The sequence below is a fragment of the Bombus flavifrons genome, chromosome 4 (assembly GCF_040668555.2).
Source record: "Bombus flavifrons isolate JBK064 chromosome 4, iyBomFlav1_principal, whole genome shotgun sequence".
Lineage (NCBI taxonomy): Eukaryota > Metazoa > Arthropoda > Insecta > Hymenoptera > Apidae > Bombus > Bombus flavifrons.
This window is the reverse complement of record NC_138445.1, coordinates 16,561,327-16,577,497: the sequence shown is the minus strand read 5'-3', so window position 1 is coordinate 16,577,497 and position 16,171 is coordinate 16,561,327. Positions and strand designations below refer to the sequence as shown.

The following is a 16,171-nucleotide window of genomic DNA, read 5'->3' as shown; positions in this document are numbered from 1 at the left end:
TCGGTACCGGGAGAGTGAACGATATTTACATGCGATTTGCATACTAGTTGATCCCTATTGCTTCCATCTCCAACGAGCCAGCAGGGGCGGCGGACCTACACCCGAACCCTCCGTCATGCCGCGTTCTGCTTCTCTTCCTCTTCCTCTTCCACTTCCTCTTCCTCTTGCTCTCGTTTCACGATTCCACGAGTTTTCATCTCTATCTGTGCTCCTCTTGCCACGAGTATCTCCGTGGAGAACCGAGACTTCGCACGTTCTCGTCGAACCGCGTAAGCGAAACCCTTAACGCTAAAGCGAACCGGAGCGGGACGTTCCACGTTCCTCGAATCCTTTCTGCCTCGTTATCATCCTACGCTTTAACGAACTGTCCTCCTTCTCTTTCCACATCCTCCTCCTTTCGTCCCCTTTCGCTCGGTTTTGTCTCTTGTCGCGCGGTCCGCTTGCTCGTAAATAGCGTCGCACGGTTGTAAAAATTCGCGCGTACGATTCGGCAATACGAGAACGAGATAAAGGAAGGCGACAGAAAGGGATCAGAAGAAGACGAGCGAGTTGGATGTTTCCAGATTTTGCTTGGGGTTCGACTGGATTAAAGGAAGTTGGCAGAGAGACGTAATCAGGTCATATAAATGTGGCTGGCTAATTGCAGATAGTCGGTTTCACGGGAATACGCGTTAAGCAACCGGCAGAAAGGTAAGACCACGGTGTTCTTACGTCTTCTGACGGACGAAGAAGAAAGGAAGAGGGACTCGGTGCTTTCCTATCTCGCTAGCAAATGGGGAAGCCAAATTAGCCGGGATAATCAAGTCGGTCGAGAAAGGTGGAAGGAGGGTGAAGTTACCACGGCGACTAAAGGTTGTTTCTTCAACGACGTAAAATTGGCCAGGTTCTCGCGGAAATCGCACGGAATACACGAGCTCCCGTGGTATTAGTTTCGTCGGTGATTTTCTCCGGAAACAGGATTCCGTCTTGAGACGAAGCTGGACAATTTTTCGAGAAGCTTAATTAAACGGCGTGACGAAGAGAGCAAAGTTTCGTGTATCGAGGATCGTTCTAAACACGATTCTGTCCGTTCGGCATCCCATTTTTCGTCGAAGGGTTAAAAGGGAGAAGCGGAGAAGGAACGAGGGATGAGAATTTTTTAAGAAAGCCGAGCACGGGTCCATCCAAGAACGGAGAAGCAACCGATTGATATCTGAGCATGTTGCCACGTGAGCTCCCGAAGCACGGCGTCTAATTAACTCCGTGACTGGCTGACCCTAGGTGACCCTGGACTCGTTGCATGCTTCGATGGCGCCTGTGTGCATGCACATACACGCGTCCATCTACGTGCACACGTGTTGCATCGGCTCGCACACCTAACGGACCGCTATTCCGTCGTAGATAGAGACATCATCGTGCCACCGACCAGCTCTACACCTTAACCTTATACGGTGCTGAGCCACGGAGGAAGAGAAGACCCTTTCCTCCATCGCGTCTCTGCACGAACAGGCCGATGCACGAACTCTTCGAAGCAGATGTTGCATCGGAAGGAGAAGAGGACCGCGCCAGATATCCGTGAAAACTTATTGTCTCGTTCGATTCTCGGACACGGCTCTCGGCCGGCTGCCGAACGATGAAACCGTTAATTCTTGGTCGTCGTTCGCCGATTTATCGCGGCGAACAAAGTCGAGCGATCGAGGCGAGATCGTGCAGACCCGGTTTTTCACACGGCCTCGTGTAAAACGTGCCACCATGCCACGTCGAAGAGATAGACGTACCGCTCGCGATGCCCCCGGTGTTTCGTTAATTAAAACGAACGAACGAACGAACTGGTTAATTTTATGCGAGTGGCGAATCGGGCCGGCGTGCATGGCTTTCCCATTACCGCGCCCACCTCCCTCCTGCGTCGATTGGTCATTGGTGTCACAAACGATCATGCTCTGCTCCTCTGCCACCGCCATCGCTGAATATTGACGTTGCTCCCTCCTCCCCTGTGTAAACCCCGATGCGTTATCGCTCGCTAAAATATATTTTAAACACGTAGCAGCATCGTTCGCTGCTGTCTTGCGGCAAACTTTTTGCAAAATAAATATCTCACGAAAGCAAATACTTATATTCCGCGAGGCTTATCTACCGAGCGTGGCTTCTACTACCGCGATAGAAGCACAACGACGAGACACTGATTCATTTTACTTAAGCCGAGAAAACGCGGCCAAAGCGGCGTTTAATGTGCCCAGAAACAGTGATACAGTGTTTATTGCCGACAGACGCCTGGAATTTTGAACAGGCTCGACGACACTCGGAATACGCCGTTTTATTTCATAGCCACCCGCGCTGCGCGCGTAATGGCGAATAAATTTTAATGAACGTCAAAAAAATAAACAGCCGCTTTCACTTAAACGGAGGTAAATTTGACCGGTCGTTGTCGAGCCGACGATTACTTCCTGCTACTCTTAAAACCACATCGATCGTCCCCAACTTGCGAAAATAAGTTGCTTCGGCGATATGGCGGGACGAAACGGCAAGGAAAAAGAGAGAAAAATGGGGGCTCTTCGCTTTCGCGTAAAATTTGAATCGAGCCGGGGAAATGTTTGCCGGTTCTCGGAATGGCGCGCAGCGTCACTCGTATTTTTCGGAGGAATAAAAATTTTGTTAGCCGCTAGACCGAGCGATTTCAAAATTCCGATCGGCCTCGATGAGGGATCGCGGTCCGGAGGGAGCAGGGAGGATCCACTGTGGAAAACAGGGTGTGGCGCGTGAGAGCTGGCTCACCTGAAACAACACAACGTTTTCAGATCGCTGATCCCATAAGCGTCCACGTTTGATCCCTCCGTTGTTTTGCGAACGCGTCCGCCTGTCTGCCGGGTTAATTCGCGAAAAACTAGAATCGCGTTCTTCGACTCAAGCAGAAACGCGTTACGGGTTTCATGCTGCCCGGGTTCGACGATTCTCCGCCTCTTTCGAAACAACTATACCTATATAATTATCTCGCCGACATCTCGATCACCCTTTTAAAAAACTCTGTTTTCTCCAGTCAACGAGAGCGATTTCGCGTGAAAGGCGACGCAGTTATCTTTTTCAATTGCGCTTTCCAGCTGGTGGCCGAACAGAATTTTTGTTATCGAGGGGTGAAAAGAAAGGCGACGGGGATGGGGTGAGACTCGTCAAGCGATGTAGAATAGTAGAGATATATCGTGGCGTAATATGCAAAGCGGATCGGATGTACCCGGCGGGGGGTGAAAGCGGTAGCCAAGGGGTGATTAGCGGGACAAAAGCTGGCGCCGCTACAAGTGGAACCAAATTGGTAGAAAATTGATAATCAACCGCCAATATCAACCTCCATTGGGAACCGCGTGGCTCGTTATGCTCGAGAAGAGGGCAAAGGATTACGCAGAAACACGCGCGAAATATTTGTTTCCTGGATATAAAAGCCAGCCGCAAGACGATACGCGCTTATAAAATCGTGCATCTCTTGGAAAGTAACGCGTACTACGTCGATGCATGTAATCCTACGATATTATAAATTGTTCGCAGTACGTTTCGAAACTAATTTTTCGGAAAAATTTTACGTTGTATTTTAGGCTGAACGCGTGTCGGCGGCGAGACGAGCCAAGATACAGGAACGGAAGCGACAGCGAAGGAAGAAACGAATGCCAAAGAAAAGGGATGAAACGCACGATATACGAAGAGTATTCACTAAAGAGTCAAGATCAAGTTGGCTCCTGTGAATGGAACACGTGTACCGTGTCACATCTATCTGAAAAGTTCATCGTTTCGGAGGTCTCGTAAAAAAGTTTCCTAGAATGCGAGCTATCTTCGGGGCCATGGTGGCGAGTGTGTAATCGAAGGAATTGTAGAACACTTTTCTCATGCAAATACACTCGATGCGGAGACCCGGAGAAGGGACAACGAACTTCTTTGGGCTGCTTAAAACTTCGAACTTAGGTCCTTTTAAATTTAAATGCTCTCCCCGGTCGAACAGCCGTCGTGCGTTCTTCTCTCGAACGGTTTCTCGCGCCGGTGTCGTATAGATGGTAATAAAAAACAAAAAAAAAAAGAAGAAAATACGCCAAAGCGTACGAACGGTGCGATGGATCGCGATGCCGGGATAAAAAAAAAAAATGTCATCGATATCTCCGCTTTACGCATCGAATAGCATTCGCTGTACGTCCACGAAATTGTATCGCGGCTACTTTAACACATATTTCAATGCGAAAGCGAAAATAGTTTTCAGGGAGATGGCAAAAATTCGACCTGTCCGGGAACAACATTTTCCAGCAATTCTAGCGCGTTCGGTCATTGTTTACCTGGGCATTTTACAACCTTCATAAAAGATCGTACGCGTATTCGCGTTGCAGTAATTATCGAAACGAATAAAATTGTCAGCCTGTATGTAATAATAAGCAGACAGTCGAATATAAACGTAATAATTGCGAAAACGTGCGTTCGAATCGTAGTAACACGAACGTATCAAAAATTATTATTTGCCGCTCGATGTCCAATGACCAGAAAAATATTTGCCTAAAGCGCGCGCACGCCGTTGATGTGCCTCGATACGGATCGCATTTGAAATTCGAATTATTATAATTACGGTGTGCGATTAAAAATGAGAAGACAGGAGGGAGGGATAAAGGGATGCGTAACCTCCGCTGTTCAATGATATAATTACAAAGAGTTACATGGTAGAATGCGTCTACGAGCTGCGCTTATTAAACCGAAAATTTCATGCGCATTAAATTAAGAATAGATTGTATGCATTATCATCGTGTGTATCCCACAGATATTTTTCCCTGGTGAATAAAAAATAATAAAGAAACGAATGTAATGAATAAACGAACGAAAAGCTTGAATCACCCTTTTACATGTACACGTTTCATTCGTAGCGTAAGACTTCGATTTTTATTTTTCATTTTCATTAGCGAGCACATACATCTAAGCATTTCGATATCGATATCGAGCATCGGTTTTAAAGCGTGGAGTTCTTTTTAATAGGTCGACAAGCGCGTTAATACGTATACGCGGAATTATAATTCAGCGGAAGAAAGAGGGGGTGAAATAGGAAGGAAAAGCTCGTGGCGTCCACGTGAATGTGCATCGTGGTTGCCGTGGCGCGAGAGGACGAGAGTGACAAGGTAGAAGAGAAGAGTTATTAAAATGTAAATATGAATCGACAATCTGTAACCCAACGCGTCGCGTTAAGCACGTGTGCGCTGCCGTGTAGATAAACGTGCCTCGAATATTCGCGAAAGCGCGATGACGTTCGTAAATGGGCTCGCCGGAAAACTTATTTCGACCAACTTTTTATCGCCAACAATTCTACCTAACCGCATGGAACGTCAACCCTTTACGCTCCATTTCACTTCTGACTAAAAGCTTTTTTCCCGTCGATCCAAGCGAATTGATAAATAACTCAACCAATTTCTACCTCGTTAACGCGTTATAAAGAGTAGCGATACACGTATCTGTTTTCTTTTTTCTTTTTCTTTTTTATTTTTTCTTTTTGATTAGCTGGAAATAAATAATTTCGCTTAGCGAGCGATCAGGATTTCGCACGTTGGTCATTGACTAATTGCCTCTAGTTTTTACCGGACTACAGGGGATCGCGAGGATCAGCAGATCCGGTGGCCGTTGCCAAACAGCAGGGAATATTATTCGAATCTGATGGAAATAAAAATTCTTCGGCGTTCTGCTTCTGTTTTTTACGGTGCCAGCCATAAATTTTTCTTCTCGCCCCCTCGGCTTCTTTCTCCCGATCTCTCTTTTTCTCTCTGTCGACTGGCTTCACAGATTTATGGACTTATAGATTCTTTCTCCTGCTTCCTTTCCATCCCATGGATTTGGCGGAGGTAGAACGTTCTCCGACCAGCAGCCAACCTCGAATTCTCCTGTTTCCTACGGCTTCCTACTTGCATTCCCTCGAACTACGCGTTACACGGTCACGTTCGCTACCACCGTTTTTCTTCTTTTTCTTTTTTTATCGTCACCCGTTTTCTGCAGCCAACGACAAGTAGAACGTCAAGATACATTAGTCCCAAATTCTATCCTTATTACGGAACGATAATTGCTTCTACTACACGGGCCGTCTTCCCTCAGAGAGAAACATTTTTTGTCGAAACAACGAGGTACGGTTTGGGCGTGCAATTATATCCAGGAGGATAGTATCCGGCGTTGGAAGCATCGAAAGAGAAATCCCACGGGATGACAGTAACCACAGGCGGTTCCTTTCCATGGCCGGTGGAATCTCATTCTTCGTCCCCTTTGCTGGCAGCATCCCCGACTATGTCGAGAGGGTCCGCACCTCTACGACTTTCTCTCTTCCTCCGTTTCGCTCTTCGTTGATTGCTCTCTCGCGCCGCAACGGCGGCCGCGATAGCTCATAAATATTCAATGGCCACGCGGCCAAGATAAACTAATTAAAACTTAGATCTCGGTAGTCACTTTAGATTTTTACTTACACAAGAAGCATTTCAGCGCGGCTGGCCGGCTGGAAAAAAAGTCTACACGAAGCCGGCCCTGAAGCCGCGAATCCGATTCGACTGTTCGCGGCGGCCAGCACGGCAGGAAGCTGTGGCCGAGCGAGCAAGAGGGTGAAGGACCGCTCGCAGGCAAAAGGACGCGCAAAGAAAGCTTTACTCTGTACTTCTCATTAAGGAAACCACGCTTTCTTTTCTTCATTCTCTCTTTCCTGCTTGTAGTCTTCCGTCTTCCGACGGGCGGACGTTCATCCCCCTTTTGCCGCGTTCCTCTTTCTTTTTTTCGCTATGCCGTGCGAGCCTTAACGAGTACCTCGAAAGAAATACGATCGTCCAAACACTAAGATACTCATTGTTCTTTTAAATTCGATCGCAATCGAACGAAAACGAGCCTATTTATATCTCTCTTCGCTCTGGATCGTTCAATCGCGTGTGTGCGTAAAGCGCGAGAACAAACGTGAAATTACCTGTCCGTTCGAGTTTTATATTGTAATAAAAATTAACAAATTCTCCGTCGTATCGATCTATAACGAGTTGTTTCGCAGTTGGGAAAATACGTTTCAGTTCGGTGGGAAAATATTCGCGAAAGCTGTCGTAGATATCGGTTGACTCGATTGCTCTGGATCGGGTCTAAGCTGCTTCACCACCCTGGCCGATGCAAAAGAGAGGCGGGCGTTCGTCTCGTGTCCAGGTCACGCTAGTCACTTGCAATATCGCTGGCGATCGATACGAGATCCGTGAATAATCGCGCGATCCATTATCGCGCATCGGTTTCTTTAACGTCTCCGTCGCTAACGAAATGATTTATTAGCGAACGCGGCAAGAGTGCAATCTCACGTCTACTTCGTTTTGCCCAGTTTCGATCGAACATACGTCAGTTTTTATCCGCAAATTTCTTCCTTTTCGCCGTCACGGTACAACGCAAAAGAGACGGTAGAGAGTTGACTTTAACGAGGTCTGTTGCCGACGATTGTTCGTCGAAAATAGGATGCTCGTGATGGTTCGGATGGATGCCCGTCAGCCGGTGGTAACAACTCTCCCCCAAAGACGCGGCCAGAGATCGGTCGATCCTTCGTTAGAAATTCCGCGCAATCATATTCGAGCAAATAATTCGTTAGGCCCTCGTTCCGCGGCCTGTTCGTTAGTATAATTAAAATAAATTCAAATGACTTTCTTGTCCCCCGTCTTTGGTCTCGCAGGCTTTCTCCTTCTTCCGACTCGCCCCCCGCCCCTCCCTCTTTCTTCGGCTTGTCCTTCTTAAATCCGTTGATTAGTGCAAAAATCCGCTTACAAATTAAGCGAGACCGTGCTGGAGGCTCCGAACTCCCTGGAGGATGGTCCCGAAAGACGGAGGAATCTTCAACTCCCTTCGGAGGAACGAAAGAGCGGAGGAAGGGGGCAAGGAGAGAGGGAAACGAAGAAAGAGAATGCTAAAAGAAGGGTGAGCACTTTAATATCTTAAGTAAACCTGGCTCGGGATAAAGAAGAAAAAAAATAAGTCCTGCCAGACCGAGAGTCGTGGAAAGAAAATGGGGTGCTACGCGAAAACATGCGCAACGAATTAAAATACGAACCGGGGGAGAGGAAGTAACCCGACGTTCGAGTTTCAGAGCGGAAAATATTTGCTTTTTCAGTTCCGTGGCTTCGACGAACAATCGAACGACCAAGTTGGCCGATGCGAGAAAAATTCCTCGTGAAAACGATTGCGGACATTTCGAGAGCGCCATTTCGACGTCGCGCAGCAAGTTACTTCTCTATTTGCTCGAACCAATTTAGCACGCTCGTTACCACTTTTACAGTAATCACGCCAACGAGTTAGCAAAAATAATTCGAGAACGCGGTGAAACGTGTCGAAATTCGACGAGTCGACCCCCTTAAGAGGGCATCGTTAGGGTTGTTTCGATCCCTGTGACTCATCCGCGTAGGACTCGATATATCGGCGGGCTCGCACACGCGTCCGATTTCACCATAAAACGTGCACGCTCCTCGGTCCTGGTGTGTTTGAATGTGGGCGGGGTGGGTTGCCATTTGCAATGCAAACGATAACACAGCGTATCGCACGAAAACGCGCACACAGACAAAGATTCCGGCAAACGGACAGGGTACCGGGAGAGAAAAGGGCACGGAAGAATCGACCAAAGAGAATCGTCGTCTGCTGCGATTCCACGCAGGCAATCTCTTCCTCGTTCCCTTTTTTCTGTCCGACGATCTTTATCGCGACGTTAGTTGCAACCGTCCGGCGCTAAACTCAATTCTTCTGAAACACAGTTCTCCATATTCCTACTACAACGCGCTCTTGCCACGTTCAAATAAAAAGCAAATAACATACGGCAATAACTACGTCGGAAGAGCTGCGTTCGTTCGTAAATTCCACCGTGGCTGGAAAAAATGAGGTAAAAAGCTGAACAGGCTTGATATTTTACGAGGTACGAGTTAATATTTCACGAGAAGAAAGTTGGTGAGTTTTGTTAAAGTTTTCGATAAGAAAAGAATTTGCCGAGCACAAGGCGTTCCTACATCATCGTTCTAGTTAGTTTCGCGCTTCGCGCGAGAAATTTCTGACCCATCGATCAGCGGAAGGAGGTAGAAGCTTTTTTTCTGGTACGTAACACGTTTCATTTACGCGAAGGGCAGAGAGAGAAAGAAAGAAAGAGAGAAAGAAAGAGAGAGAGAGAGAGAAAGAGAGAGGGAGAAGGATAGAGGGAGGAAGAGAGAAAAGACGGGGTATCGAGCTCGCAATCTCTGCGAAGTCGGTAGCCACGCGAAGAGGGAACACCGTTGGTTGGTCTACGGAGCTTACGCAAGTAAGGGGGGAGGGGGGTGCGATACGCGGGGGTGGCAGACGGCAGCGAAGTGGCAGCAACGTTGGGGGCCACCGAATGCCGTTCCATGGCACGCGGAACACGGAATATCCGTTTTAGAAATGAGCTTACTTTAAGGCCGTCCAACGACCCGCCTTCCTGCGGGATCCCTCCGCGCGATGGAGATCGGTAATTAATCATTTAGGAAGCTGGCCTGGCCTCTCCGTTGCGAGCCGCGCGACCAGGGGTGAGCTGCTACCTCGGAGGCAGGGGTTAAACGGAATAAAAGGCAAGCCCGTGTGTGCACGACCGGCACGACCGAGGAAACGCCAAATGGCCAGCGTCGACTGAGATTGGCTTCGGCCACGAACGCCGCCGTTCCGGCTTACGTAGAACTGGGGCTTCCTTTACATACGTACCACCTACCGTTCACTGGCGTAGAAATGGATTGCCACCTTGTTTCCAGCTTTCCCCTGTCTCGCGACCTTCTCTGCGAACCGCGATCCGTGCTCATCGCGTACTTAGAAACGAACGAAGCGCGTGAAATATTTTCCAACGGCGATGGTTAGCGGTTAAAATAGACGTAAAAGGTAGGTGAAAGACGTTTGACAAACTCGAAAATAGGGACAAGCGGAGTGGAGAAACTTTTCTTGTAAGTAATTTGTTGGCGTGGCACGATACGCGCGACGATTAAATAGTTAGTTAGGTACACAGGCACGGAAATGAGAGTGAAATCGGTCCTACGACATTGCACCCTCTCGTGCGTAGGACGAGAGTACGTTCTCGCTAACTACACCGTACGAGTATAGGTACGTAAACCGTGTATCCTACGTATGTTCCAGTCGTTATCGCAATCTCGACCCCGTTTGATATAACAGTCACTGTGACGACTATCGTCTTCCGACACGCGAGGCCGTTGCAGGGTTTTACACACCCTGCACGGACCTCTATGAAATTGTTACAATAGGTGGAGTAACTAACGGCGACGGCGATAACGGCCATCTAACGACCATCGCTTGATATCGCCTCGACTTATGGAACGCTACCAGAAAGGACAAAGGTTTTTTTTTTACCCCGTCCTTTTCTCTCTCCGCCGCTGTTTTCGCGTCAAAACACGGTACGTGTAAACCGAAGACCACCAAGCTCTCTAATTTATGCGCGTAATTTAGCCGAGATCGTTTTCGAAAAGCTTTCGTATAAAGCGAATCAAAATATTTCCACTAGCGGCGATCGACGCGCAAAGATGCTCGATAGTGGTCGCGTTCCCGTAAAATTAATTAAAAGCACAATGGTAAAGCGTACGCGACCAAGATAATTAAGCGCGATTCAGCGTTCTTTATAAATTATCGTTCTCGCGCATAAAGCGGACGACATTTACGGGTATTATAATTTCGCCGTGGATACGGCGTTATTTATCGGTCTCATAATTCGCGAGCAGCATTCAGCCTGAAAATTCAGCTTCGAATTTCTATTCTGTCCCGCGGGACTGCGAACTCGGTTAGATCGGACCAATAAAATTGCAACGGTCAAGTGGCGGCCTAGCCGTCAATTAACGACGAGATAGATACAATTAGTCGGGAAGGATAGACCCAAGGGGTCCAGGAGCGGACCAAGACGAAGGCAAAGAGACAGAGGTTGGCTATCGTGTCAGGATCCATAAACGCGACTACGTCTCACGATGGTTAGAAGGTGCTAACGAGCGTTCCCTTGCTAGACTCCTTCGAATCCGAGCAACGTCCCAAGGGTCACCATTACCGTTGCCTTTGCTGTCCCCGCCATTATCTGTTTTGCTACCACCCTTGCACAGTCTCCTTCAGCCACTCATACCGGAATCACGGCCCTCCTCGTTAACCCCGAAACGATCCTTCCAACAGTTTCTCCCTTTAACGCGGCCTGCATCGCGTCTTATTTTCCCTCTTGCCGTTTACCGTTTTCGCTCCGTTTTGCCTGACTGTTCCAAAATTTCCTATTCTCTTCGCTCAGCTTGCAATGGAAAATGCAAGGCAATTAGAAAAGTGGAAAGACAGGTCCGATGGTAAAACGGATTCAAGTATCTCTTAAGTATGTTTTTACAGACAGCAACGGAGTATTCCGACGAGTGAAACCCGATCGAGTTTCCCGCTTGCAAAAACAAGCCACTCGTGTTTTCGCGCGATGATCGGTCCACCGTGAATCGGAACCACCGCGTACCTTCTGTTTTTGCACGTAGTGCAACAACAGTTTCCCCGTTCTCCTGCATAACTAAAACCGCAGTAGGGTATTATTTCGCGTGGCCGTGTAAAAATATACAATCGAGCGCGCTCGATCGAGCACGAAATAGAAGGCTCGCCATAGAACACCTTACGGCTGCGCGGAACGCAGCTGGGAAACGGTTGTCCGGTTGCTTTTCGATTCTATCAACCCCCGGAGGAGAACGTCGCTGGAGAGAAGCGTGGTTGCTCGAGTTGCTCGCTAATTAAGCCGTTATTAAAACCAAAGCTCGCCAACAACGAATTAAATTGTAAACCGCAAAGGGGTGACTACGTTTCACAGCGATAACTCTAAAAATAAAACGCATACGCTGCAGGAAACGCGAACGAGACGTTTCTCATTACGCTCATTGTATGTCTCGCATTAGTTCTAGCCAGTCTAATTGCCGCTACCATGCAGCGATTACGTTCGCCGATAACGGATTTGATTATAACTGTTAATTCGTGCCGTACCACGATTATACCAAGATTATAACTAATTATTGACTTAAACACGGGATAGCCGGAGTTCCCTCGAGTCCAATTCCCCGCACAATACTTTAAATTTCTCACGCGGATGCGTAGCACGCACCGTGAACGCTTCGTGTTCAATTAATCTGTTAAGTACGTTGAACCGTTTTTTACCTCTAAACGATTCGTCGACCCGCTCGAGAGAACCATCCACGAGGTATCCGCGGCTGCCTTCGCGACCGCGCCAACCGCGAGATCTCGCGCACCGCATCCCCCGGTTCTCCGATGAAAGTGGAGAACGCGAAAGAGGAAGGTACCGGCGGCGCGTCACTCCACTGACTATGGAAACTACGTGAAAGAGAACCGTGCCGCGAGAAGAGGAAAAGAAGGAGCGGTGGAAGAAGGAGGAACTCTGGAAGCGAAACGGGAACGGGAACGGAAGCAACGTCGTAAATCACCAACAGTACGGAATAACTGGCAAAAGCGCGATAAATCAGGGATCTCGAGGCAACCGAATTAGGAAATTGCCTGCTTAAAAACCGCAATGACGTTAATCCGATGGTGGCAGCGGCGGATTCAGGCTAGCGTTTGCCGTTCGCGCCACCGCAATCCGGCAAATAAAACTGATCTAGCCACGGAGCGGTTCCGTATCACGGCGCTGGGTGGAATAATGCGGAATAAAATCAACGTAACTCAATCGCGGTTGTCTTTCGAGATCAGCTTCCCCGTCTTGGTCGCTGATAAATGTTCAATACCGAGTACCTGTATACGAACGCCCGTCTCTCTAATTCCCCGTCGACCTCGACGCTCCGTCGAAGCAAGGAAGCGATAAAGCTTCGTGTCCAAAAAATCTTTCTCACAAATTTATCACCGTTCGACGTCTCCGGCGTTCGAGCCGCTCTGGCATTCGTTCTTTCCGTTTCTGCATACCGTATTACGCGTTTCTCCGATCGGTACGTACACCCGTGAAATACGAGCAGAAAATATCGTCGCGAAGATGAATTTTCGCCCGCGTCGAAAAACATCGTCGACGGACCGAGGATATTAACCGCGCGCGTGAAAAAAAAAATGCATCGGACACCGTAGAACGCGTATCGAATCATCCAGTTGGTCGATCCAGAGCCAATCGTTCGTTGCAATTAACTAGACGGAGGGACGTAACAGCGGATAACCGAGTGGGGCGAGGCAGATTTTCAGCTCTCGACAATGGAGCGGAATTGGCGTGGAACCGCGTTCAAACCCGGTCTGACTTCCCTTCTGGAATATGGAATCACCCGCTAATGAGTTTTCACCCGTGAGAATGTATCGCGAACGGTAAGCATAAGCGATCTACGTCGATATTGTACGACGACAATCGATTACGACGTAACGGCGCGGCGCGGCGCGGCAAGTTGGCGTAAATAGGAGATCACGAATCGTGACCAGGACAAACGAACCAGCGAACAGACCGACCGAATTGACAAGCACCGATGGACAGACATTTCGCCTCAACGCATTAATCGAGTTATTAATTATGTAGTCTCATGCTAATTGTGCCTGTAATCTGGCCGCGATGCCGTAAAATACCCATGCGATTTACGTTTCGATGGATTCGCAGTTTGGCGCAAATGATCCGTGCTCGTTTCAACCTGTTCCGGTGCTATCGACCACCTCCGATACGAAACGCGTCATTGTGCTTCTTGAACGACACGAACCGTATTTCCGTTCGTCGCGAATTAATAGCGCTCTTAATGTCCGCCGCGCAACTCCAGTTAATTATTTCGACAACGCTGTTTGTCGCGGAGCTACGATCGTTCGAGCGTTTCGTCTGTGAATACGGTACGTTCGTCGCGTTCAAGCGTCGGCATAATTTTTGAACGTCGCCGCAGGCTAGATTTTGGCCCGGCAACGTTATCGACTTTTCAACCAACGTCCGAGAAACGAGCGGATGCTGATAAAGCGAAAACGCGATCTAGAAAGAAGGCGTGGAAGTGGCAAAGGCCGCGAATCGAGTCAACATCAAAGAAAGTTGATTCTAGCAGCCCTTGTGCCTTCGTTTCCCCCCTTCCCACCATGCTTCCTTAAGAATCCTCGGCAATGGGCACCTGTCGTGTAACCAAGGTGCACGCAGCCAAGTATACCAGTAAATGTATACTTAGTTTTCTGCTATGGGGTGCGTGCAAGAAGCCGCGCTACGGTTATTACACGCGTCACGCGGCACACTACGGTCACGCACCCTCGTTTCTCGAGGTCCCTCCACAGGGAAACAGCGTTATCGTCGCTCTTTATCTTGTCAACCGCAGGGGCAGTCCTATTACGCCACTTACGGGGCACCGACTCGCGCGCACCTTCTTTTAGAAAGAGGACGGAACTAACTTAAACAACCTCGACCGGAACCTGCACGCGAACCAAGATGTTACCGACAAGAACGACACCACCTGTGATCGAACGCGCTGATAAACCGGCAAACCTTAATCGCGGACCACTTCGATCGTTTCGGTTTTACGTGCGGTTCGCGCTCTCCGCGCTGCTAATTAAGAATCAATCGGGTATTCAAATTACTGAAATATGAATACATTTGTTAAATCTCCTTTCGATCGCCGATCCCGCATCCGCGTGGAAAACGCTAGTTAGCTGGTAGAAAGTAAATAAACGCGCCAATTCCCTTTCCAACAACTCGTATGTATACCATTAAGAGGATCGTTATTACCTTATCGGGCGCCAAATAACGAGCGATGGTATTAAACAATTACAGTTGACATTTTTTTACATTAGAAGCATAATGAGTCGAGATAAATTGCACGTTTTAACAATGCGGTTAAGTTTACTTAATGTTACCAGCTTCGTATAAGGCTTCCAGTCGATGAGAATATTACGTTTACGACAAAAACAACACCTGTTATCGATGTAATTTAGCAATATTAGTCCCTGCTTATTTAGTGCTCCCATCGTCTTCCTTTTAACGTAATGCAACTCCATTAAATCCAACATCGAGACTCTATATGTGTATATATATATGTCTGAGATGAAAGAACATCGGGGCATTTCCTTTCGAATTTTTGGTAAAATTCCCGATACTTTAGTCTAGACTTTTTACCATAGCTGTACTTAAATAATAAAACTTGGAAGTAGTTGTTTACGATTTAATCCGATTACGTTTGCTCGAGATTTAGGCTCGAAGTGACACATCTGGTCGCGAAACGTAGCTACGATCACGGGATGGACGTTTTCGCCTAAAAGAGATACGACGTAGTCGTATAGCTCTCCTTAAAAATATAGTTGACCCAAGGGGCATTGGCTATCCTATTGACCGTGTATTCGTTACTGAATCTAAGATTATTGTCGTTAGCATCTCGAGTTCTAATCGTCACGGTCAATCGTCGAATTCTGTAACGGTCATATGATCACCTTGTGAATTCGTCGTTATATTCGTTCGGTGACTAGGTACTCGAGTTGTTATTATAAGATGGGTCTTTAGCGAGAGCTTGTTGTTGCGTGGTAAACTACTATCATCATATCCTATAATCTAATATCTAATATCATATACATATATATCCAATAACGTTACGAGTTTTTAATTCGAGCATCGTTTGCCGGAGGTCTCGTATACTCCGGAGATTGCCGGCAACGAGAAACAATTCGGTCGCACAGATGTCCGAAAAAATACAGAGAAAGAAGCGGTAAGAAGTTGGAAATGACGGTATAAGGAAGAGCTGTGGCAAACGATCTCGGGGTTGACTCGATCCAGACGGGAGGAAATTTCTCGAGCAGAGAAAAGAAGATGGTCGATCCATATAGAAGAACGTACAAGTGGACGATATAGGTTAGCCGATATATACCACCCGGCTTGATATAGCGTGCCAAAAGCGCTCCGTCTTGAGGAGGCGGAACGAAGAGAAGAACCGCCACCGTTATCAGCTCGGGCCACGATTGGCCGAGCTCAGACGGAGCTTTCGGAGCGGCCAATAGCGTCCTGGTCTCCGGTTTTCAAGGATTCTCCCCCGAAATCCTGGGTGTGGGCGAACCTAGAACATCGTACGGGTACACGTAGCCTTTTCCTCGGCAATACGCACACACGTCAAGACCGCTGCCCACTGGTCAGCAGTCAGCTCTCTCGGTACTTTAGCAGAAAACCCCCATTTTCCTTCGTTCCGCTTCTTTTTCTCGTTACCATCATCCCCCGGCGCTGCCGCCTCTTTTCCCATCCCCTTACCGCTCTACTCGACTACTCGATTCTTTC

General features: G+C 48.0%; 1 long non-coding RNA gene across 2 annotated transcripts in view; it reads left to right on the top strand.

Moving 5' to 3' along the window:
- The window catches only part of LOC138178861 (uncharacterized), a 110,300-nt gene extending 105,460 nt beyond the window's left edge, over positions 1 to 4,840 (top strand). For both annotated transcript variants that reach the window (XR_011172837.1, XR_011172838.1), the window contains one exon: positions 3,561 to 4,840. This is a non-coding gene — a long non-coding RNA (uncharacterized LOC138178861). The remainder of the gene's footprint in view (positions 1 to 3,560) is intronic.
- The last annotated feature ends 11,331 nt before the right edge of the window (positions 4,841 to 16,171 follow it).